The sequence below is a fragment of the Poeciliopsis prolifica genome, unplaced genomic scaffold (genome assembly GCF_027474105.1).
Source record: "Poeciliopsis prolifica strain line A6 unplaced genomic scaffold, Auburn_PproV2 SCAFFOLD054, whole genome shotgun sequence".
NCBI classification, from domain to species: Eukaryota; Metazoa; Chordata; class Actinopteri; order Cyprinodontiformes; family Poeciliidae; genus Poeciliopsis; species Poeciliopsis prolifica.
The window spans coordinates 2,916,132-2,940,515 of NW_026562429.1; the positions used below are offsets into that span (position 1 = coordinate 2,916,132).

General features: G+C 37.4%; 1 protein-coding gene across 6 annotated transcripts in view; it reads right to left on the minus strand.

Moving 5' to 3' along the window:
* dpp6a (dipeptidyl-peptidase 6a) overlaps window positions 1–24,384 on the minus strand; it is a 221,183-nt gene that overhangs the window by 70,119 nt on the left and 126,680 nt on the right. The gene's annotated exons all lie outside the window — the stretch shown is intronic.

Consider the following 24,384-nt stretch of genomic DNA (forward strand, 5'->3'; position numbering starts at 1 on the left):
TCGTTAAACCAAAAATATTTTCTTCTTTAAAAATGATGCATCATGAAAGATAAACAGCAAAACCTGTTGGGATTTTTAGATGTAATCCAAATCAAACAGTGTAAGAAGAGTCAGTTATACCTCTTTAAATATTTGTATTATACCTCATTACAACCAGCAAATCTCTCCTTATTCTGATATAAAATTTGTCATGTTACAATGAGAAACGTTCTTGCTTTAACAAGTTTCACATCTCGTTGTTTGAAACCACTCCTGATTTTTAATATTTTTCATTCCCAGGTTTTGGCAGCTAAATACTTCCCTACATTTCAAAGCACATTCACAAGCAAAAATGGCCCAGTCAAAGTCCAGAGGTAAATCCAATGGAAAGTCTCGCTTTTATTTAGCAAAAATAACAAAAAACAGAGCAGAATATACTTTGCGTATTAGTTGACAAACTATTCCATCTAAGGTGTTAAATGTTAATGATACAAATATAACCATAAGAGAGATAACATTTAAAATATATACATATATACCTGAGAGTAATGTAAGTAATTCCCAATATAAATAAAACATGAACAAAGTAAATAAGCATACACATGCAAATATGTTAATGTAAAAATAATCTATAAATGAGTGCAGATAAACTTAGGTTTAAGTTACTCAGACTTGGGCAGAAACTAGAATAGAAGTAGAAAAATATGTATTATTCTTGTATTTCTGTTTTATCACATGAATTAAAATAAAATACAACAGCAGTCATACTTATTTACCCTTTGGTGACGTTACTCAGATAAATAATTTTCAAAAAGAGCCATATCTTTCCAAGAGGTGTATTAATTAAATAATTACTCGTTAAACGCCTGTGCTCAATCTTCATTTCACCATATGGCTGCTTGTGAAACATGCCGTCCTTCAGGAAAGTTGTGCTGCAGAGTTGAATGAGTTTTAGTTGGTAACTAGTTTTCAAGTGTTTCCAAAAAATAATAATAATAATAATCACACAAACTGTTTACATATAATTATGATGACCTCTGCAAACACTTCAAATTTTGATAAAGATTAACTGTGGCTCTGATTTCTGTAAAAATGTGTCAAGGAATTTTTTTTTCCTCAGCTAAAGTCATTAAAACAAGCTGAGAATTAACACTTGAAATATTTTATTTTGTGTGGAAAGAATTAGAGATGCACAATATTGGATTTGGGGGCAATAATCGACATTTTTTATTTATGCCAATATTTTCCGATACCTGCTAACTTAACGAAACTATCTAGTTTTCTCTGCTGTAGAATTAAAATCCTGCATTATCTTTGTCAGTATAGTATGCTACCAAATGCAAATCCATCGTGCATCCCTGGAAGGAATCATGTTTTCAACTGAATAAACCACATTTTGGACCATATTGTAATGTTTTAAGATGCAGCTGTAATCGTCTGGGGTATTGTAGAAATAAAGACGTTTCATTTTTAAAGAAAGAACGATAAGCCTGTACAGCACCGTCCAGCACGGTCCACTGCTTCTCTCTGTTTGAGAGCGGACTCAGCTGTTTCAACAGACGAAGAGAAATTAATCTGAGGTTTGAGTGTTTGCTGTTCTGATTGTTGGGTAAATGTAACAGCCTCTACAGCTAAAGTGACCTCGGTGTGTGTACAAGAGAAAGTACAAGCGGGCTGCTCTGCGCTCGGCTGCTGTGGAGGTTTTACAGATCCTGCAGCTCGCTCCATGTTGGGGAACACGCGTCTTTGAACCCAGACGGCTCATTAAAATGTCCGACCACGAACCGCTCTTTCTACGCTACACACACTGAAACATCACATTAGAAAGTTGGGACTCTTTGTATTCTTCTACTACACCTGATACTGTGGAAAAGGAACGTGCTACTACAACTTTCTTGTGTTTTTATTTTTTTTGTGAGAATAAATTTCCCTTCGTTACAGGAAAACCAACCGAACCAACAGCAGAAGTAGTCGCTCCGTAAATCCAGAAGCTGCTTGAGAGAAAGCTGGAGTGATGACTGCAAATTGGTCTTTTACACGGCTGCGGCAAAAATGTTGCCCACTTTTGCAGAATTGTTTCATTTCTGCCACGCTAGATGGTTTTGAAGCTTCATCTGTAACTAACACACGGATTAACTTTTTTATTGTTTGGCTGATAAACTATGGCGGGATTTTATTTTTTATTTTTTGGATGCAGAAACAGCCGGCGTTTAAACTCTCACTGGTTCCCATAGTGACCTGCATTGATCTTGTTGTTTTCTCATCAGTCAGCATGTTCAGTGTACTTTGACTATTTGTCGCACCGTAAGTATAAATAGGTTATTCTGTCAAATTGCCAGTAGTGAATAAGATGCGTGTTAATGACCTGTAAGCGTTAAATCCATACGAGTAAATAAATGACTCAAATGTCCGACATTAACAAGCAATTTGTTCTCTAACTAAGACAAACATATACATGGAGAGCAATAAGGACACGGGATTAGGGTTTTCCTAAAATGAACATATTTATTTAAAAAAGAAAATGAAAATTATATTTTAGGGACAAAAAACAAATACAGCCATTTCTTCCTAATTTGGTCACAATTAAATAGAAAATGAAAAATGTAGCTTCATCCATAAAGGCAGGTGATAAATTAAGCCTTCAGTAATAAAAAAAATGCAGCAGATTAAACAGGAAGCAGAGCTAAAAATATAAACTCTGCTTCCTGTGGGAGATGCGCCAGGCGTAGAGATGTGATCTGTACTGGCTGCTAGTTGTAAATTATTTTATTAGCCTAATCATAAATAGTTTAAATAGTTAGAATTATGCGTTCTGAAGGCGGGTAGCTGCTGATGGAACGTGGCGTTGACTGATTATTCCTATATTTAAAATGGATCCCATCTTGATGTTACTGTGCAAATTGTGACCTTTTCTTGTAAACTCCTTTAATTCTGCTATATTTAACCTAAAACCGTCTTAGTGCTGCCCTCTATGGGTCGAACAGCGCTTCATGAATCTGACCTAAAGTCGGAGCTAACTGATGATTTTTACAAGAACAGCAGAGTAAAACTAACAAAAACGTGAAAAGACTCATTAATCAGAAGGAAATATTAACAGAAATGTTGAATCAAAGCTTTGTGATCCGTTTCATCGATTCAAGATTTTTAAAGGTAGACCCAGACACCAAAAACCCGCTGCTCTTCTTTTGAAAAGCAAGACGTAACAAGCTCTCTGAGGCCTTGGCACAGAAGTTACGGATGCCTGCAAGTCCGGCAAAGAGTAAGAAAAGACCTCCAACCTGTAGAGAAATAAATCATGCCAGAACTCCAGTCACAAAGATTTAAAAAAGAACAAACCGCCTCGACAAACTCAGCAATTTCACATGAAGGCAACTTCTGCAGCTGCTCAGTGTCAGAGAGCAACTATCTGGCCTCCATGTTGGAAAGAAAGTTTTAATGTCACAAAAGAAGCTCAGTTTGTGGGATGGACATTGATTGCTTCAAGTCGAACAGCACTTTGATTTGACACCAATAATGAAGAGCTTTCAGACGCCCAGCTCCTTCTCCATCTCTCATCTTCGCTTTATGCTTTTAAATCTGCAGAAAGCAGAAGAAAAGCAGTTTACTCATTTATTTGAGTCGTTTTTTTCCAAATAGAATCCCTTGATTATTTTCTATAAGTGTTGCATTTACCACAACCTACTTTATGGTTTATTACTATAAATAAATTAACCTTTGGGTCCAAACTACAAAATATTTATATTAGAGTAAAAGTAAAAAAATTGGAATTTCAAAATAAATATGAAAGAAATTCTTCAAAATAAAAGCAAATATGTAACTGGGTAGAATCTGACAAAAGTCATTACTAATGTGACTAAACCTGAAAAGAGGATTCTGTTGCCCTTTCAAATTAAAGCTCATTAAAGAGCAATTTTCAAAGTAAAAGCTTTGATATTTCAGAGGTTAGACGTGCATAAATTGATTTCCACACAGAAAAATTGTCTTTTTTTTAGACTGGCCTTTCAAAATAAAGCTTAAGAAAGCCCTTAAAAAGTCAAATTTTATAAGATTCTTGCAATTGTCTCAATAGTAATGTGACTAAACCAGACCTGAAAAAGGGCTTAGTTGCCTTTTTTTTTTAAAAAAAAAAAGCAGTTTTCAAAATGAAAGCTTTGATTTTTGCAAATGTAGATTCTCTGTTACAATTTTAACAGTGACAAATAAAAAAAAGTACTGCTAGCATTTCAAAATTAAGCTTGCTCTTTTCAAAATAAAAGTGTCAATTTACTATAGGATTTGTTATTGTAATTCAAAGCTTCGCATCAGTAATTCATGTAAACAAGGCATGAAACCAACAGATGCTATTGCTCTTTCAAACTAAAACAATAAAAATTTTGAAAATGATCAAAGTCGGTTTAATTTGACTTAATCTGGGCGCCTTTATTGGTCGGCTCTGGTTTTTCTTTCATTACGCTTCAGCTTCATTCTGAAGACGTAAAAAGGTTTCCCACAATGTAAAAGGGAGTAGAAACAAGCTCAACGTTAATAATGCATAAAACAACAGGAATAGAGGCACGCATTGTTTTATACACTAGTGGCAGCAAGAAAGAAATTCCTATTAGGCCTCCATATTAAAATATTGAAGACGACGATTCTTTGTATGCCTGCCGCATTTCTGCTTATAACATTTTCCAAAACAGAAACCAGTGCTCTTGTAATTTTTCTCCACTTTTCCTCATGCTAACCACACTGTAGCATAAGAAAAGGTGAATGCATTAAGGAGGCTCCCAGAAAGTACAAAACGGCATAAATTTAGCAGGAATATTTCTGCACAGAAAGCAGAACCAGAGAATAAAAAAAAAAACATTCTGACAGTGAGGAGTGAAATAATTCATGGTTTTAATTTTTTAAATGAAGACAACTGAAAGGTTTGCTGTGCATTTGTAATCAGGCCCTCTGAGTCGAGACTTTGCAGAACCGATTCCAGCTGCAAGGTTTGAATCTGACAACTTCGCACATCACAAGCTTTTTTTTTGCCAAGCTCCATAAAAATGGACTGAACATCAATTTTTAATCTACTTTTTCCCTAATTTTTTTCCACATTATTTGCAGAAAACCATTAACATAGTTAAAACTATACTACCAGAGGGTCAACAACATTTGCCTGGATGCAGTGAGATGTTTTTTGTAACTCCGCTTTGCTTTAGGATTCATGAACACCAGCCTTGTTTAGTCCATTTTAATCAAACTTTAGTTTATTTGATTACAAAATCCAGTTCGTTTTTGGAGATCAGAGTAAAAGGGGTAGAGAAACAAATCCACACTTCACTTTTCAAACTTTTATGAATAACAGAAAAACTTTACATGGGCTGCATAGTGGCACAGATGGTAGCACTGTTGCCTGGGTCCGATTCCCGGACCAGGGTCTTTCTGCATGGAGTTTGTATGGTTCTGTCCGGTTACTCCAGCTTCCTCCCACAGTCCAAAAACATGACTGTTAGGTTAATTGGTCTATCATTTGCTTTGTCAACCTGTCAAATACTGGTGACATTTTCCTTCTACTTCAATTATTATCTATGTTATATCTTTTGCATAAAATCCCAAAAACACAACAAGGTTTTTGGTTGTAACTTGAAAATTGTGGATCAAAAATGTTTACAAAGGCTTCATTATCATTGCAGGAGACCGTGTTTGCTTGATGCAATCCCACTCGTAAGGATAATTACACTCATCATATTGTTTCGCTGGCCAAACCATCTCTATCTGTGTGGCTCTAAGCTCCTCTATTGGGCTTTTCCATGCTGACACAAAGCCTGACATTTCAATTCAAGCCTGGCACTCAGGTTGCCAAGCAGTCAATTATTGGTGAGGAGAATGCACTGAAATAAGGATCCTTCTAAAAACAACCAGCACTCTGTGATCCTGAACAAATCCTCAGCTGTGTGCCAAAGCAGAGAGGGCAAAGTGAGAGACGGTCGAAGCTCTGCGCTTTGACGGACACACTCAGTAGACTGCAGATAATGAGCCCTGATTGTCTCACCTGAGCATTAAGGATTCGGCCGATTGGTAGACCGAAAACATAAATGCATTGCAGTAAGTTAACTTAAGTGTATTTTGATTTATTCTTAAAATGTTCTGGTTATGAGTGACTCAACATGTTATTCTACCACAACCCTGCAGCAACAGAATCGATTAGTCGATAAAAACATTCATTCTTTACCCTCCTCTTTATTCCACTCCCCATCTTCTAACAATCTATACTGCCGCTGCTTCCATCTGAAAATAGCCTCTCTTCTTCCACAAGAAGGGAGCAGTTTGCTCTCCCACTGGCTATAGAAAAAGAAAAGGATGATGCAGAGAAAAGAAACAAGCACAAGCCTCCATCTGGGCATCAGATCTGAACACAGACGCACCCGCTGGTCAGTCGCTTTGTGATGAAGATCAAAAACAAAATGACGGGTTTTTGTAGGACTAGAGATGAGGGGTTGATCTCTGCAGGCGATCCGTTGGATTCCAACGTTCCCAGAGATCAGATGGTAAACATCAAAAACACAGTCGTTACTTTAAACGTTGATTTTTTTGGGAAAGTAGCTTCAAAATATTTGTGGACCATTTGCTTATTCCTCTATTTTTAAAAATAAATGCAGCTTGGAAAGCTGAAATCCCCTGGCCCAATGCGGCTTGTTGCACTATCGGTTGGTGTTTGTGAAAGCAGCCAATCGATTAGCGACATTCATTTTCTTTGTGTCCCCAAGAGAATAAATAAGAGTGACTGTAGATATTAGCTTCAACAGTACTGCCAAGATGGTTTCCACTGTGTGTATTATTGAATACACACAGGCTCATTTGATGCTTAAGCTATTAAAGAGGCAGAAATTAGCGTTTTAGAGTTTCTCAGCTGTTGGCAGGCGGTTGCGGTCCATCCAGGCTCTTCCACGTTTTATCCGAAGCCAAACATTTGAAGTGCGAGATGTTCATATTCACAAAACCTTTTCATACAGACGCAGACCAGATGGAGACATGGCAGAGATGAGTGTGTAAGAACTCTGTCACTTTTGAGAAGTGCTTTTATCAGATGACATTTGACAGATATTGCCAAATGTCATTTTAATTCTCATAATTCATATTTTTTTTCTCAGAATTCTGAGATTAATCTAAAAAAAAAAAGTCATATTCCTCTCAGTCCCACACAAAATGCCTTCTGTGTGGTGAAGGCAGTTGGAGGACTGTATGCATTCATGCATGTTGTTGATGTCATGTGCATAAAGAATCTGTCTAATCTAAAAGAAAGTCAGGACTTTTTTATTTTTAGATTAATCTAAAACAAAAAACTGAATTCTGGAATTCTGACTTTAATTTCAGAACTTTGATTTTAAAGCCAGAATTTTTCTTCAGTGGTCCTAATCCCCCTACTGTGCAAAAATGGACTTTAATACCTCAACAATTCTACCAACTCAACATGAACCTGCGTCCAATTCTTCCGCATGGCTCCCTGTTGTATTATTCAATATATTGCAGGTTTTGTGTATTTTTAGCTGACTTATCAACATGGGAATCAAAACAAATTGAAGAAAAGCTTTTGTGGCAAAGAGCTGCTTCTCCAAACCCCCAGAGACCCTGACGAGGCAAATATTGCAGCGTTGCCTCCAGAGTGCATTTCAGAACATCTTAGAGCGGCTTGCCATTGGGTTGGACTGCGCCACTCTTCTCTCCTGCTTCACAATAGTAAAGAGAAAAGAAGAGGGTGAGAGGAGAACTGAGAGGTAGGTCAGGAATTGAAGGTGTTGAGAAGGGTCGAGCAAAAACACGAGGAGAAAAACCTGAAACAGTTTCTGCAGTGGAGGATTGTATGCATTCATGCATATTGTTGATGTCACTATGTGCAGAAAGAAAGTGTTTAACGAGGTTTTTGTTCATGCAGAATGCCTCCTGGACTGGAATCAATAGAGTATGTCAATTACTTGAGGGAAAAGCTATTGATGCTGTTTTGTCAATTTGTCATCTAATTATACAAGACTACACAGCACTGCACAATCCTACAGCAGAGGAGCTGTAATTAAAGGGGACTATGTTGACTTGCTGCTGTTATTGCTACATCTCTGGTGGCAGATAATGCTTGGTCCAAATTTTAATCAATACCACAGAACAAGAAATTATTGTACTGGTCTGCAACTCAAAGGACAGCCCAATAAATTGCTGTAATTTAAATGAAATAACAAAACTTCCCCAACTGTGTTATGTGGAGACAATATGCTATCTCTTATTTGCCATTGTGACTGTTTCAACTCTTGTTATGGAAACTTGTTTGTATTTCTCTGTATGTTTGCTTGTTTTTTTTTTTTTTTTTTTCAAATTTTGTGTAAATTCAGAGCATTTTTAAGACAAAAATGTAGACCAGAATCTATTTAAATGAATTTGTTCAATGTGCTTCTTGCAAACAATGGTGCTAATTTTCCACTTATAAAGTTAAAAATGAGCGGTTACTGTGGTGGCTAGCAGGTGAAAACATATGAATGATGCAAAATCCATGAAACAAAAAACAAATGGAAAAAGAAAAATGCTGCAATCAGAAAATAACAGAAAAATCTACAATCACCAAGTGTCCCCTATTTCTTCCATTTCCTGCCACCACAGGAAATGAAATAGGGGAAACCCTATCAAAAACAGCATCAAATATTAAATTCTTCAAACCTTGTCTACAAAGTAGTACTGCAGGCCACTAGAGGGACTATGGAGTAGCTAATATTACCTACGTAAAATTTGCTGCTGTTCTAAAAGCTCCTTTTCTTCTCATTAAATTAGAAAATCAATTCTTTACTGTCGATTCAGTCCCATATGATTTGGTGGTTGGCTCCCCCTAGTGGTGTGGAGTACTTCAGCTCTGTGGAGCAAGATTACAGCATTTCCTCTTTTCCTTACATTTCCTGTAGTTACATTTGTCTGTGATTGCTGCATTTTAGCTTGTATTCATTTTGTTTTTGTTTCTTTTTCCTGTATTTGCAGCCATTTTTATTTGCAGTTTTTTTATTGCATTTCTTTGTTTTTCCCACTTTTTCATTATTTGTGTGTTTACACATTTGCACCTGTTGGGCACATAAGTTTACAATGTTTTGCTTAGCTTAGCTGTAGTTAGGCTAGCTACAGCTGCAGCTAGCTTAGCTTAGCGGTTGATGAGCTAGACAAGATGGATTTCCAATGTACTTTATAAAGCTATTTCACAAGAATATTTTAATTAGGTTCAACCTGTATGTGATGCTTTGGTGGGGAGATTTTAAGTGAGAACCAGATTTTAACTCACATTAAAGTTTGGACCTTGCCTGCAATTTTAATGACCATGGAGCCATGTGGTAAATCCTTGGAATAAGTGGAATTCAGCCTCTTCTCTTTGCCCGGTACAAATTTAACTTGATTATAATCTTGAATGAAAAGCCTTACTCTGAACTCTAATAGCCTGTTCATCCAGTCTGATCTCAAAATCAATGTGGGGCCCAGAATGAAGAATGCAATCCATTACTTCTCACAGCTCCAGAATCTCAAACACAATGCTGCTTTCATCCAACTAGGGAGCTGCATCTCTTGTAGACACTCCATCTTGTTTCATGATCAGGCTGCACTCACAAAACCACACACCTCAAATTAAACTGGAGAGGAAAATTATTCTTTAAGCCTTTCTGTACTTAGAATTTTTAAAGCATTCTTTAACAGATACAAACCAAGCTGCAGTAAACAACAGCCACCCACCAAGAATAGGTATTAATTTTTAAATATAGTGAACAAAGGCTTCTAAAATAAATTTTACTTTTTGCCTCTCAGCCTTGGAAGTGGCATGCTGCCGGAAACCAAATATAGGCACAGGACTTTGGTCATAATTGGCCATTTTATTGATTTCCGGACCTCTCGTTACCTCTGAGGTGACCTTTTGTTTGAGAATAATTGCTCTATTATAAGGTTTATACAGGCATCTGCTGGGTATCTTGGCTACCATTATTGTCCAATGAGAATCATCAAGTATTAAAGTAGTGACCCTGCCCTGAAATATGGAGGTGAATTAAGAGGTTCTGACTCCTTGGACTCACAAGCCCTTATCTTCAAATGAGAATCCAGGGATGCTGCAGAAAGTATGAACCGGGGAAGTGAGCAGGAAGTGTGTTAGGGTTGCACTGTCTTTGAATTTCCAATGGTGCAAAGAAAAAAGCACAAGAAATGAGAACTGAAATCACATCTCAGAGTACTGACACTGCAGAAATATCAGTTAGTGAAGAGCGAACGAAACATTTCACAATTTTTGTTACCGTTTACTACACATGTGTCAAACTCGAGGCCCTGGGCCTTATGTGGCCCTCTACACTTTAAATTTTGATTTCACTGCAAATTGGTGAAAAATATTGATTTTAAGTGACTGCTGCCTCAGCCTTACTTGAGGTCAAGGAATTGATACAGAGAGTGATAAAAAGTTACGTTCAGAATTACACATTAGTGCAAATATCGTAAAATATTCTTAAATGTTTTTAATGGGCACCACAAAAATCTGTCAAGTTTGGATTGTAATTCTCCTGGATCTAAATCTGACGTAGCTTTTTTATCTTTAAGAAATCTGATTTTTGTAAACCAATGAAAGCAGAATCCAGTTTTTTTTTGTTCTACTTCTTTTTGACCAACAGTGGCATTAAAATGTGACTCATGTTCTTTGAGTTTACTGAGGAAGCTTCCTGAGGCTGTGACCGCCCCCCTCATCCTCAGGAGAAGCAACCAAAACTCAATAACTAAATAATAAAAAAAAAGAACTTTGTTTCTCTGGACAAGGCTATTTCTTATTTATACTACTGGCAATGACCAGAAGGCACAAACAAGTTTGAAAAATCTGAAACCAAGATGTGTGACATGGTGGCTGTGCTGGTATGCTGTTAAATAAAATATTTGTGAGCAGAGACCCAAAACTTTTCAGTGAGACGGGTAACTTTAGTACACACTGGTGCATATCTGTAGGTAGAAATATCTGCTTACTTTCACGTCTGATCATATAATTCAACATCAGGTTTGACGAGGTTCCACATTCTGCATGATACTACCTCCACCATGTTCCCTGATGTGAAACATGTCGTCTTGAGGCCCTACACTAAAGGTCAGGGGTCATGCTAACAGAAAAATCCATCATTTTGATGCATTACAGTTCAGACATTTCACCACAAACAGATCTTTCCAACTTTGTACTTTTATCACAACACATTTTCTGAGAATTCTGATTCATACTTTTCACAATAAATTCAAATTAATGACGTTTTAAACACAGCAAAACCTGGCAGCTCCTTGCTAATTACGTCAGTATGTATCAAATGACATCTACACCGGACCATCCACATTTATTCATTTTTAAATGTTGCCCATTTAATTATATGACAATAGAGAAGCATAAAAGAAGCTTTTATTTAGTTTAACATTTCTTCCTCGTTTGCCTTGTGAAGGCCTTGAAACGATAAAATGTGCATTGTGTTTTAAAAAGAAAAAAAAAAGCTACAACTCGTTCCTGTACTGTTTAGATCAGGAGAGATTTGATGTTTCCATTCCAGCGGAGCCGGAGGAAACAGACTGATGAACACCGAGGTGAGTATTTGTCACTGTGGTATAGATGTCATATTTTCCCGTCCTTATAATGCAGGATTTGTATGCTCTGCGTTCCCTCTGGTGCTGCAAACGGATGGTATCTCTGGGTTTTGGAATAAACAGCTATGACTCATGTTTCTGCTGTTTGTGGTGACACCATCATTCCCATTGGCTTTTTTTTTCTTCGCAGCGCGGCTATAGAGAGCCATTTCTTACACTAACTAGCACAGATTCATGTCTCGTCCGACTCCAAGCAGGTAAACACACATTCTCACACAACAGGACCATCACAAACATGAATAAAAGATGCCATTAAAAATTGCTGGCGAAACCACTGAGCATCATGATGGTGCTAACATATGGGTGAAGCTGCGTTTAGGGGTCTTAATGTGCTAATGTTTTCTAATGCACTCTGTTGCCACAAAGCAGAGATCTGAATAAAAGTTCTCAGCGAGATGAAATCGATTTTCATCATTTTATTTTGACCCCTGCTGGCAAAAATGCATCAGACAAGCTGCAAGACACTTTTCGTTTACCAAAGCATATTGCTCTCTTGCAAAAGCTCACCTCAAAAACAACTTATTTAATAGAACAGTAAAGCTCTTTGCTCTCATGTTGTGATGATTTAACAAAAAGTAAGAGCATCACAGGTGGAAAGTTTTACCGAAACCCAAATATATAAGATTTACATAGCAATGTAAAATCAGGAGGAAAACTCAGGTTATGCTGACAACTGTAAGCACTTAAAATCAAATTCCTCATTTATGAACATAAACTTCTAATATCAGCTGCAGATATTAGATGAATTTAATATCAGCATCCAAAATATGATCAATGTCACTGGAAAAAATTAAGAGACCACTTAAGATGACCAGTTTCTCTGATGTTTGAGTAAAATGAACATTGTTCTTCTCCTCCATGAACTGCTGACAACATGTCTCTGAAGTTTCAAGCAAACATTTAATTATTTACACAAAATGAGAACTGGTCAAAATGCTGAAAAAGTTGCTTCCAGACCTCAAATAAAGCAAAGAAAACAAATTCATCTTCATTTAGAAACAACAATAGTAATGTTTTAACTCAGAAAGAGTAGTAGAATAACCAAGAGGTTTTCAATAGGCTTCAGTTCAGTTTTTACAGAGATATATGGTAAAATACCAACAACAAATCATAAATTATAAGTGTACATGCACCAAATAATACAAATAGGAGATTTTTCTCATATTTTAGTAAAATATCTCAAAATTACGTAAAATTTGCAAAATATATGAATTGTAAAACATCTTTTCTTCTGGACATGTTCTGACAATCTGGCCTCTTATGATTTTGTGGTTGGCTCCCCCTAGAGGTTTGGAGTACTTCAGTTCTGTGGAGCAGAACTGAAGTACATTTTTTGCTACTGTTATTTTTGCTTTTTGAAGCATTTTCTTCCCTTAGTTATAACATTTCTCTGCGATTGCTGCATTTTCAGTTTGTATTTGTTTTGCTTTGATTATTTTTTCCTTTATTTACAGCAATTTTCATTTGCAGCATTTCCCGTTGAATTTGTTTTTCTTCTTGGAGTTTGCGTCCCTCATGTCAAATTCCTCATTTATGCACATCAACTTGATTCGAATTTCAGCAGTCAAAATATGGTAATTTAGTAAAATACCAACCACATCACTAATAAAAAATAAATTGTCATTATATTCCAAGCACATTAAAATATAAAAACCAGAGATTTTTGTAATATTTTAGTAAAATGTCTGAGAATTACATAATATAAATCTATGGACTGAGAGGAAAACCTAAACTTTAGTCATTAATGTCATAAGAAGCCCATATGTTTAAGTATTTCAGTGAAACTTTGTTAAAATAAATAAACTATTATGTTATGTCCATTTATTCAGCTGACATTTTTGATCTAACCTCCTTTCCCAATCCTTATTTCAGGAAAAAAAACAAATAGGAAGTGTTGGAAAAAGAACAAACCAAAGTTTGGAATAATTTAATATGAAGCCGTGTTTGGAAGATTTGACAGTCTGTTGCTTTCCGAACCCTGTCAGACAGAATCAATCATCCAGGCTGCCAAGAAACATTAAAATCAGCTAACTGACGTCTAATAGAACGTCCTTTTCTTTGTTCCTGTCCCTGTCTTGTTTTGCTGGTTTCCAGGTTTCACACCTGTATCACAAACTTGGAAGCATACATTCAGTTTGTTGAGTGCAAGTTTTAAAATCTAAAGAGTCAAAAATTTAATAAAATTATTCAGAACTTTTGTTCTTAAGTCCTTCTGAACTAAGTTGGCATAGAATATATTGCAACTCAGAGCAAACAAACATGGCCACAAGGCAGACAAAATCTATTCCAGCATGTAAAACTAGAAGCTGTGTGGACTTTTAATCACGTTGGCTTAATGCCACTGAAAATAATAGAGGAAGTCAGTCTGACTATGCAATAAAACTGCATGCCAAATCTTATTAGCGTGATTACAGGACCTACATTTTTCTGCAAAGAAAACAACTCTGTGTAATAAATAAAGAAACGATAGAGTGCACAAAACACTCATTTTGTAATTATGTATCACTGAGCTTAATTGCACGGGATGGATCTATTCAAAAAGCTTTCCTAATATGTGGCACAGACTCGAGGTGGGCATGAAAAAAATCTCATGATGGGAATTTGGAGTTATCATGATTAATCCTGCTGCAAACAGTGGTTGCTTTGCCTTGAATATGACAAGATTTACCAGCACTTGAGTAAAAATGTGTTATTAGATTCACACCTTAATAATAACATGCAATAGTTAGCATGTCTGTTGTTAAAATAAACACAGCTTACTACCTGAAGTAGGTTTGTATTACCGACACAATATAACTTATCAAATTGTTAACAGTTATTTTGATCATAAATGCAAAGATTAAAAGCAGAAAGTTATTAAAGGCGTCGGTTTCTTCTCCTTTTTTGTAGCTAGTTTAGCTTTACAGAAATTTTATGCTAAAAAAAAAAATCAAAGGTAAGAAAGGACACTTACAAAACATTCATGACAGTATCTTAATACAACTCGGTGTTAAAAAAAAATAAAACAACTAAGTGCATTTCTACCTAATGGTTACAAGCTTGAATTAGCATTGCTAGCTTAGAGCTCTTAGGGAAAGTAATTGTGTTTTACTTAAATAAATCTCAGCACACATCCATCTATTTGTCTATCTGGCATTTATTCTGTTAGCTACAAGAGTGACAGTAAATATTTACGACTTTTTGCAGTCTTGTGTAGATCGCTGCATGCCTGTGTCTTTGTTTGTGTCTAGCAAAGACACAAACAATACAACTCGTCTAAAAGACATTCCTATTTTAAATAGTCTTTCTTAAAAACACCGCTCACAAAAAATGATTTTTATCAATAATAATTCAATCATTTGAAAGCACAGTGTTCAAACATCATTTATTACCACCATCAATCCAAATTCTCTTCATATGAAAATTTTTATGATAACAAAATAATAAATGCCAACCCATGATCAAAGGTTATCCTCAAATTACTGCAATATTTTAACTTGAATTCTGTTTTAAAATGAAATGACTGAAACTATAAACTATGGCGCATTTTTACTATTAAGCCATAAAACTGATATTCTTGCACAAGGATTTCAGAGGATTTTTTATGCCTAAACTCTTATTCAAATCTGTTTTCTTTTTGCAAAAACCTTTTCAGACACATCGCCATAGAAACCAGGCGACCGCTGGGCTTTTGGAGCGGGCCCAGCAAATGTCATGATGAAAGTCGGTCTTTCATGCACGGACACTAAGCACCACTGAGGAGACACGCAATAGCTGCCAATATTTTGACCATGGGAAATCAGCGGGGGGCTGACATCGTCGCCTCTGACCATGTTTGAAAGCATGAGGAGGCAGCGGCGCGGGATGCGCGCCAGCTGATCGGCACTCAGGGGAGGCAAGCGGACAACGCGAATGTCAGATTACACAGATGCACGCTTTTCAACTCGCCAAAGATGATACTGCATCAAGTCGCGACCCCTCCCTCACTTTCACGCTCCTTTCACCATAATGTGATGGGCTGTCACATTCAAGTTCTGGAGCTGGTCAATTTGAAAGGATATCAGTATTCCTCACAGGAGACTCACTACAGCCATAACAATAACGCCAAAGCTTTCAAGCCTTAAATGTCAGCAGGAACAGTAGTTGGAGGACTGAGAAGGAAGCTCATTCCTCCAGATTTGTGCCCTGGCACGAATGCCGAGTTCTGGTCACAACCTTCAGGACACTGCAGGCTATCGAGTGGCTCTCTGTGCTGCTTCATGAAGCAATTAGGAGAAATCAGAAAACAAAGAACGAAGTTATTGTTCTGCAGTTTTCCTATAATAACTCTGCAAATGAGGTTTGGTGATGAAGCGAGAGAAAAGTATTTCAAATTTGCAATCGAAGCTTGAAGAAGACAAATTTAATGACAGTCCTAGCTTGTTGCAAAAGTGTGCATCACTTTAAGCCATCATAGCTCCTCCAACAGCGCCACAAATAACCCCTGGCAGCGTGACCAATGAAGCCGGAGCAAAAGCTTCGCCTAATTTGCATCCCGGCCCACAGGCAATTACCTGCTTATCGTTTGTGACTAGCACTCGCTCTTTTGAACGTTTGTCGCAGACGTGGAGGTGGCGCACAGACAACAAGAGGGACCCGAGGGGGGCAGGGAGGTGGCGGGTGGTGCAGACAGCAAGACCTGGATATGCCCGGCGTATCAATTAGAGGCTCGGCGGAACATGGCGGCTCCTGATCGCCTCCTTGCTCCGCAGCTCTGGGCCCCTAATTACAGCCGGTCGATAAGGCCAGAAAACACAAGCTCACGGACTGAGGCGAGGAACAGATAAATAAGCAAAAGTGGACAAGAATACAAACGTTTCTCCATACACACTCACCAACGTTTGGTATATCTAATGCACATGAATATTACACAATCGTCTGAAGATGATTAAGTTGATCAGCTTCAAACTGAATCTTATTTATTGCTGTAAAATAAACAATCAACTGAATACAAAAGGTACAGTTGCTAAATAAAAATTAAAGGTTGACTTTAGGAAACTGACCTATTTATTTAAAAAATGTCCTCTTTAAATTTTGTATCCAAAACCTGAGAAACTTAAAAACGTGAGCGAGAATCCATTATATGTAGCTAGAAACACTACAATGAAATTACAAGAATAAAGTCTCACTATTATGAGAATAAAAGTTGTAATAGTACAAGAAAAAAAGTCTGAATAAGGCAAAAATTAATTTGTAGTATCACAATAATAAATGTATTTTATTACGACTTAATTTTTGTATTATGACGTTATCATTGTAATATTACGACTTCAGTCTGGTAATTTTATTGTATTTTTCTTAGTATGGCCCTGATACTCCATTGTAAAGACTTGCTTTTTTGCATTTTCATTCCACTTACAATCATTCACTACTGTGGTGGTTCATTACAACAAACTTAGAATAAATATATTTACATGTTCTATTTGTTTTGTATCTCCTAAAAATAAACTTTTAGGACTTATAAGTTGAAAATCCATTGCTCAGTATTGACAGTTCCAGTAGTCGGTGGAATATACATGCATGTTTTGCACAACCTCCGACATTGCTGACCTTTTCCTTAACAAGATAGTTTTACACATATTTGGGAACTCTTTCCAGAAAACGTCCAACATACACACCTCACCTGACCGCAACATCGACTATTAACGAGGTAGAGGATTGTTGTGACATTTAGTTCGACCATTTTGGTGAACGCTGAATATTTATTGGAAGATTAAGGCACCAATCGTGCCTCATAAGCCATCTCAGTAAGAACATTTGAATCCTGACAACAATCATGATGGATCGCCGAGGTGGCCGTCTGGCAATCTCGCCTCTAATCTCCACTTCAGGCCCCAACATCACGGCTCAATTGTTCATAATTGCCCTCAGCATGAACTACGGCACAAACATTAGGGGCATCCAATCCTCCTCTAAATCCATCTTCCATCCCCTCTTATCAGTCAAGGGCGCTCACCAAACACGAGCAATTGGTGCATTATCTATTGAGATTTCCAAAGCGAATAGTTGTGCTAATCTGTTTTGTCCACCCCTCCTTCCCATCACTGACTGATGTAATAAAAACGAAACACAATCAGTCTGATGTGGCCAATCAGATGTGCAGTTTCAAATGAATTCTGTGTATTTCATCAGAGAGATGTGCTCGAGTGAATCAGCCTGAGCTTGAAAGGCAAACAAAGCACAGATTGAAGATTAGCTGGGAATATTCAGTGAGAGGTTTAGCAGAATCTCAAATATACAGTCATGGGAAAACTCGGTACACATTCCCTGCTTCCACATGATTAAAGCCGGAAGGGGAGCAGTAAGGTGCAGCTAATCAGATTCACTTGATTATCCAATCATCAGCAATTCGGACCAAGTCGGTGAAGGCAGAAGTTTTCAAAGCATACAGAAGCTTTGTGTTAAAACACAAAGGTGGAAAGAGATCAAGATCGACCTTAGAGAAGCAACTGTTGCTTCAGCAACAGCAGCAATCAGCACCGGCGTCTCCCAGGGATGTGTTCTCACCCCACTACTCTTCTCCGTACACAACTTTGAAACACCTGAAGTGTGCAGATGACACCGTCGTTGGTCCGGTTGTAGACATTTTGAACTTTAAATAAATTCCAAGTACAAATGTATTTGTGGAGCTACACAATACATCATCAACACAATATCAATGGCAAGACAACATGGCTGAAAAATTGATCACGACATAAGCGTTTCATATCAGTGAATATAAATGATTATTTTGTTTTAAATATCTGAACTGCCGCATTTGTGGCTTGATCTCTCCTGTGGATTAAACTCCTGAAGTGTGCGGAGTGAAAACTTCTGTTTTTTTTTTTTGTTTCAACAGGCTGTTGCTAGGTAACCAAAGAGTGAGTGAGTTGCTAGGTAACCAAAGAGTGAGTGAGTTGCTAGGTAACCAAAGAGTGAGTGAGTGAGTTGCTAGGTAACCAAAGAGTGAGTGAGAGAGTTGAGTCCACCGCCAACCTAGCTTTGCTAGCCGTGAGAAGACGAGCGATGAAAGCCTATCCTCTGCCTACATCTCCCAGAATGCTGTGCGGTTCTGGATTTGAGTTCAGCGAATATCTATTAAATATATATATAAAAAAAATATATATATATATATATTAAATATAACATATTTAAAACGTTGTCTTTTGATCCTGTTCGCATGTATATCGCAAAATATTTTAATGTTGATTTGTTCTCCAGACCTGCTGTCCACATTGCAAAGGACTGTTTTTAGTTAAATAATTGTTGATTAATGCATTTCTAATGCCATTAACCTTCATTTTCAAATGAAATATTTAGTTGATAGATATTAACACAGGACAAAAATGACTTTACCAAAGAAGCTAAAAGCGACAGAGGACAAAATAGGCAACTGATGGTCATCACAATATTTACCAATAATATCTAACATCACAAGTTTTTTTTAATAACATGAAACTGATGTGCCTCTTTGCCCTGTAAACATGGTCGCATGAAAAAAGATTAGCATTTCCCTTCGCTGGGAACAGCGTCCACAGCATTTGTTTCTACAAAGACCAGCTACCTGCCCATCATAGCGTGTATGCAACAGTCCATTGCGGGTTTCTGGTTGCATACGACTTTGAGAGACATATGGTGAGTCGTAAAAAGTGATGCTTAAGAAGCATCACAGATGCTGTGTCATCTGTCAATCGAGAAGTTCCTGAACGGGATTTTCTGAGTTCAGTGAAGTGAATCAGGTTATCAAGGCAAGAATAGAGCTTACAAATAGGGTTTTGTGCACCCTCTAGGTTTTTAAATGTAAAATTTAAACTTGGTTATTTATTTATTTATTTTTGCATAAATCTCTGCATCAGGACAGACACACTGAGTCACCAAAGTGTTTTTATCTGCTCTGGGGAATTGTAGTAACTCTGCCCTGACATTCTTCCAACTTACTGCAGTTTGCCAACTTCCTGGATCTATTAAGTAATTTCAATATACAAAACTGAATGAAATACTGTCTTAATTGCAGATACTGTACACTTAACAGACTGAATGTGTGGTTAAAGGTCACCCTGCTGGTTTTTCATCCTGCAGGTTCATTTCTCTCTCAGAAGTTTGCGTTTTTCTCCACAGGTGTTCCAAATCCAGTGTTTTTGTGTTACTTTACGCCTCCATCTGCTCCTTTATCACTCCAATTGATTGGAACAGTTAGATAAACCTCCTTTAATCCGTTTCAGCAGGACTTTCCTTCCTGCATTGCTGAGACAACTGTTAACAATCTGGTTTTATATAGATATCAATGTCCTGACTGTACTTTTCTTGGGTTTAATTGTAATTTGAGAAAATTGGGCTTTAGTTATTTAAGTTGACTCAATTATAGTTAAATGTGTAACTGCATTTAATTGGTGGTAATAAGACTTCTCTGATTGGACTTTAATTGGTTTGTTTACTTTCAACTTAATGTGCCCTGAGGTGACGTTTCTCTGAATTTGGCACTTCACAAGAAACTCAAACTGCAGTGAAATACAAAAACTTTCTTGCATGCTTGTTTATTTTGCTACGAACCAGGGAGTCCGGATGGAAAATCTTTCACAACAATCTAATCTATAGAGGACATCTCTCCGTGTGTGGCCACCTCGTTCTCTACCGGGTCACCCTGACTTCTGGTTTGGCTGGACATGTTCACAAATGGACAAAAAAAACAAACTCAGGAAAGTCCAATATCCACTTACCATGACATGATCAATATAAAAACATAACTCTGGGTCTTTGCATGTGTGGGTTAAGGTTTCTATGCAGTTTATCATCTTTGGAGGAATAAACTAGAAAATATCACTTGATAATTATGTGTTAATGGAAGATTAATACCTGCACATCAACTATAAAGTCTTAGAAAGGGGCAAATATTAAAACAAATTAAAATAAACAATCCTTAGCCTGGTGGGGGCGCAAGAAAGCCTGGTGGCCCGCCAGGCTTACAAACTACTGGGGGAAACCCTGGGTTGTTTGGATTGTTGGGCTTAATCAGATTATTTCCCACATAACATTTGAAAAATGTCGTTATAATTGAAGCCAAAAAACTAAACGTTGAGTTATGACAGCATTTAGTTTTCGCTTGGGATAAATGAAGAACTTCTGGTCTAAATTAAATTGAATTCAAATTGGTGCCACACCTTTTAGGTTTTTATGTGGCGTTCAAGTTACTTGTAAATTAGTTTTGTCTTATTTCAACACATTTGCAGAAGAAACTCGACTAAAATACTTGGCAAGATTTTGTATTTTTGCCATGACTTTGCGACTCGTTTTCTTCACCTCACACCTTCCCATTCTGAACTGGATTCAGAACTTATTTACATTGTCGGCCATTGCTAAGAAAGCTACGACTTGCTACGAGTATAAAAAAAGAGAGTTCTTAGTACCTGACAGCTGAGTGCTGCAAGAGCATTACAATATAACAAAGGACATATCTCATGGCAGCAATAAAACCTAAAAAAGTCTGAGTGTTGTTGTGTCCAAGTCCGGCTGTGGCTCCGTCGATCATTGCTCTCTTCCTCTGGCCCCCGAGATGACCGTTTAATTCAGCAACACCCACAGGCTGCTCCCCTCAGCTGTTACTCAAGCTGCCGTCATGGCACGATGTGGGGGTTTGGCTGCAAACACTCCCAAAGTCCTTCACTCTTCTGCTGGTGTGAAATGCTACACAGCTCTACTTCTAGCAGACAGATTGTACGTTTCAGCTCTTCCTCCACAGACTCGAGGTTTATAACTTCAGGCGGTTAACAATTCGCCACTATTGCTAAGTTTTACAGTCACATAAACGGCTATAAAAATGGAGAAAAGGCGGATTATTGGCTTGAATGATGGAGGTGAATTGGCTGCAGAAGTGAATATTAAGTGCTGCTTTTAAACCAAAGAGGACTTCAAGTTGAAAATAATTAAGAATATACCCCGTTTAATGTAATTTATAGTGACTTTCATGTTTCACCCCAATCCTCAACCTCAACCACACTTTCAGTTATTATGTGGCGTTCCAAACTTACTCTGCACTGGTTTATTGTCCAAATCCTAATAAAATCCTTTGGAAATTGTGTTGAAAACTTTTGAAAGTCATTGTTTAGTCAGCAGCACAAACACTTTAAGTCCAACTCTGTTGGTTTGGGGACATTTGAGGCAAAAACGTTTGGTCTTACGATCTTTAAAAGCTGCAATAAATTGGTCTCAACTGTCTTGCCTCTGCAGAGACATCACCTACCCCTCCTCAGCTCCACCGCTCGCACCTTCACACCCTCCACCTTGTTTTACTAATGAGTGTTAGAGCTCTGTTGATTACAGAAGAGCTGCTGCTATCTCCAGAGAGCTGCCCTCTCACTGTGTTCCCTCTAACTGGACCACAGGGCCTGAAAGCACACCATCAATCAGCCGGTATCAACAGGACCTCACGCAATCATCGGGTCTCTGGATGTTTTCGAATCCCGGTGTGCCGACATGTGTGCAAATGGACATCTGTGGATTGTACAACCTTAAGGTTGTTTTAAGGCAATTTTTCACTTTGTTGCAGGGTCATGCTGACACAAAAATCCACAGAAGGCAACAATTACTCTAACGACCCAGTGATGTCGCAGCAGCTCCGCCAGGTTCCTAATTTCCCCAGTAATTAGGAAAAAGGTCACTTTATGCTTGTTTTAAAAGGCAATTTCAGATTTTCCTCCAATATCTGCCAACATAAAAGGGTAATAAACCAACGCCGGGGATGTAACTGATGGTTTAGGATGTAATATTTAAAACTACAGCATTAGAGTGTTTATCAGTGAAGCCAGAGCAACAGTTGAGGACTAAATTAGACAAATAAAACTTGACTAAGCTCTTTTACGACAAAACAAAGAGTCTTTAATCTCAAATGCAGAAATTTTAGACAACTTACTGTATGTAAAAAATATTGTATTGGCTTTAAGACATGCTAGATAGTGGAAAATTGTTTTGTAACGGCTAGCCTTAAAGCTCACTATTAATCTAAAGAACATTTATTATTTTACCTTTGTTATATCAACTGATTGGTAATAAATGTAGGATTTTGTTTCCTATTTAATGCCATAACGTTTAACAGTTTTCCAGACCTGATTCAAGACTTATAGGACAACGACATAATTGGATAAATAAAAAAAAAAAAAAAACATTGGTAATCTAACATAAAGGCAGTATTACTAACGTATATCAACATCTGTCCAATTTTTTTAGATTTGAGATTCCCCAACAATAACTTTTCTATGGTTTAGATAATTAACTCACTTTCTAAAAAGTTATAAAAAAAGAGAGAGAAGTTATATTCAATTTAGTAATAAAGAGGCAGGCTCACAAATACGCTTATATTTATGTATTCATCTTCAGTCTATTTAATAAATGAACCCGGACATTATCATCAATCGATCAAATCCTCCTAGGCCGACGTTCTGCTGCTAAAACTTAACTCTCGTCAACAAACTCAGCCGGAAGTGAGAGCGCTGCGCAAAGCAACAAATAACCCAGCCAGAACAGGGTGTGCTAAATAATAAATCATAAATTAACGAAGCTTGAGGCAGATCAATTTTCCTCGAGGAATTTTAATTATCGAGGTATTCGAATCACTTGAGGAATCGTTTCAGCCCTACATCCAAGCAATAGAAAACATGGTCAACACCTGACATATCTATTTTTTTTAAAATCAAGTGGACATGACGCTCCAGAGTTTTTGCCCCCCTGAGTGATGAGTCATATCAAAAAGCTATCAAATCAACCAGTTTTGTCTTGATCGCTTTGATAATTGAGAGTTAAACAAAAATGTAAATGTTTGATGAACAGAAAGGAAACCAAGAGGAAATCCTTCTTCATTTTCTGGCATATCTTAATTTTTGTCCTTTTTGTTGAAAATCAAGCTTAACTGGTGCCTCTTTAAGCAAAAGGAAATTGCAACCAGCAATTCTGGTTTAATGCTGACAAATAATGAAGTTTGAAATTCACCACTTCTCCGGCGTCTTCCAAATTTCCAGTCTATCACCCAGATCTGTGAAGTCTCGACGCCGTGCGCTGCATACACAAGATGGATCTCTGAGCTCCTCCGAGGGTGTGACTGACAGTTTGCTGCTACCGCTAAGCAGAGGAGGGCTGCCCACATGGCAGCAGAAAAAATACAAATAAATAAATAAAAATCCCAAATGTCCCTGTCACCTTTTCTGTCATTCCTAGACATGTTCTGCACAGTTAGAGAAGCAGGTGACAGATTTCATCCAAAGCTGACAGATGACAGTAGAGCTGAGCAGAATTTGGATGCATTATTTTTGCATGTTGACCTACAGATTTATGTGAATATGCATCAGCACAGAAGCATGGCAACGCATTAGAATGCACAAATTTGACTTTTTGTCTCATTTCGCATGCAAATATTTAAGATAAGTTAGCATGTGGCAAAAACTTTTTATTTTTCAGATATTCTACCTTGAAGCACAACTCTTTTTCTAGATCATGAAGCAAAAACAGCGCATTTCCTGTGTGATTTGGCTAAGTTTTGCAGGCTCAGGTTTCCCTGTGGAGAGGGCATTAACAGATGCTCCACAGAGACAGACTGATGAGGAATGAGAAGAAAGCAGAACAGAACCACAGCGCATCACACACAGTGCAACAGGGCTAAAAAGGCTCCAGACTGCGAGGGAATCTCGGGTTAATTGAGTTCTATTGAAGGAAAAGCATATTTAGGATGTAATTAAAATGTGCTGCATTATAGTCAGTGGCAGTTTAAAGCCTGATTAAAGT